Genomic DNA, 2,597 nt, shown 5'->3' on the forward strand with positions numbered 1-2,597 from the left:
TGTCAGTTTGTCATACTGTGGTGGCTTGTGAGTTGCTGTGATTCTGAAAGCTATGCCACCAGTATTTTAAATACCAGCAGGGTCACCCATGGTGGACAAGTTTCAGATGCGCTTCCAGATGAAGACAGACTAGGAAGAAAGAGTGACGAACTACTTCTGAATATTTAGTCACTGAAAACCTTATGAATAGCAAATTAGTAGCTTTACTGAGTTCTAATTTACAAACCATACATTTGAAATTTTAAAGTACACAATTAAAATTTTAGTATATTTAAAAGATCACCACAATCTAATTTGAGAACATTTACATCACCCATCATATGCTATTTTCTCATTAACAAGCACTCTCTCCACACCCAACCATTGGCAAACACTAATCTATATATGTTGTCGCCGCCACCACTCATCTGTCAGTTTGTCATACTGTGGTGGCTTGCATGTTGCTGTGATGCTAGAAGCCATGCCACCCGTATGTTAAATACCCAAAGGGTCACCCATGGTAGACAGGTTTCAGCAGAGCTCTCAGACTAAGACAGACTAGGAAGAAGGAGCAACAGGCCATTTCCGAATGGCTAGTCACTGAAAACCTTATGAATAGCAGTGGAACATTGTCAGACATAGTGTCTGGTTGGTTCCATCAGGTTGGAAGCCACTCAGCAGAGGCAGTAGCATGGAGAGACAGAGCAGCCGTGGGCTCTAGGCCCATGGGCTGGGTAAAGCTGAGTGTCTATGGACAGGAGACTGGTTATACAAACATGTTAGGTTAGGTATGTTGTTTTGTTGTTAATGCTGTTGAGTTGGTTCCAACCCATAGTAATCCTGTACAGGGTTTCCAAGGAGCAGCTGGTGAGCTAGAACCACCATGGAAAACATCAATGTACCATCTCACAAAAAATGACATTTGTGTCTGCAAAATCCATATAGGAACCATGTCTGACTTCACAAGGGAGAAAGAGAATCAATCTCAAAATCAGCCCAAAGCCGATTCCTATGAAATGGAGGTCAGACAGTCGTCCACCCCACAACCTTCTTTCCCCTATTCTAACACCAACCATCCCTCCCACAGCACTCTCTGCTTCATATCTGGGTTTGATAATCCATTGCAATGGCCACACAGAACTCAGAACAATAGTCATGATCATGGGGTTTATTAGGGAAGTGAACAGGGTACAATTCAGGATCAAAACCAACTCAGGACACAGCAGTTCTCCAGTCAGCAACGCATCTTGTCTGCCAGACTGCAGGCATGCCTCACTCATGGGCGAACACCAGCTTTACATTCATTCTATCGTATTTTGTTTCATTGCAATGATTACAATCCCCTCCATGCGTCATCGAACAGCCAAAGGGTACACCCCACAGGCCTGCCTCCCAGCCACCAGCACACAGCCTCTCTTCCTCCCTGAGTCCAGTGTCCCCAGCCACTCCATCTCTCCACGTCCTCATCTCTGCCTCCATTTCTGGTGTCACTGCTTCTCTGGGTAGGGTCCTGTACTTGACTCTTCTCACTTGATGTTCCTGGACTGCAAAATCAACCACTCCCCTCCTTTTGTTACAAAACATCTACCTTTACATTTCTGATCCTCACCGTCAGTCCTGATAGCAATTATTCACTATTGTGCCACAAGAGTCTTATCCCCATCTCCTTTCATCAGCCCCATCCCAACAGATTGGAAACCATTCAGTGGAGATTCTACCTTCTCCCACCCCCTCTGGAACTAGGCTCCCTCTTGAAAGCTTGTAAGCCAGTCACTTCTTGCCTTTGTAGCCCCTCATTTTGGGTAGCGAATGTCTAAGTTGCCCATCCTTGTCAACCCTGTTTTCTGAGGGGGGTGGGAATGATCCTCGCTGTAAAGATTAGTTCCCTCTTTTGAGCTACTACATCCATGAGTATAAGTCAAGGTCATCAACTTGTAGCAGATTACTCCTTTTTTCCCTGTTCTTTCTTCTAGTCGAGTTCTTTCATCCAGCCATTGAAGTCAGGTCAAGTGGGTACTATCTGCAAGTATTGGGTATTCTTGTGCATCTCCCCTCACTTAATATCAGCTGGATGCCTCATTCTCCGCTCTAGTCCTCTGTGGCCATGTCTCTGTCTCTGGGCCCAGGAGTCCTCAGGCCTTGCCATACTGCTGGCCAAGCAGGTCTCAACCCAGGTTCAAAGGAGTCTATTGATTGAAGTCGGACTTAGCTCCCAGCTTCATTGCTGTTTTCCCCCCACTTCCGTCTATCAATGACCAACGTGGTCGCCAGCCAGATCACATGCCTGCTTGTGTATTCCCCTTGAGTCTTAGTCTTGGAAGGGGGTTTGCTCTAAGGGGACCCAACTACTTGCCTTGGTGGCGCCTTGCTTGTTCTTGTAGTAGTTAATCAGACTGTCATTATAATTTTTTATTTTTCCTGCCAGTCTTTTTTTCACGAAGTATCTTCGTGTTCTTCTAGTCCCTCCAGGTTGGTCTACTTGTCCTTTCAAGTGGAAATTTCCCACCTCAGAAGATTCTGGATGGGGTTCAGGATTCCACCTATGGTCTTATGCAATGCAAAGGCTCCACAGGAAACCTCTTTCACTGGGCAAGTTCTAGCCCCCTTTAAAGTATTCC

This window comes from Chrysochloris asiatica, unplaced genomic scaffold (assembly GCF_000296735.1).
Source record: "Chrysochloris asiatica unplaced genomic scaffold, ChrAsi1.0 scaffold00264, whole genome shotgun sequence".
In the NCBI taxonomy this organism is placed as follows: domain Eukaryota; kingdom Metazoa; phylum Chordata; class Mammalia; order Afrosoricida; family Chrysochloridae; genus Chrysochloris; species Chrysochloris asiatica.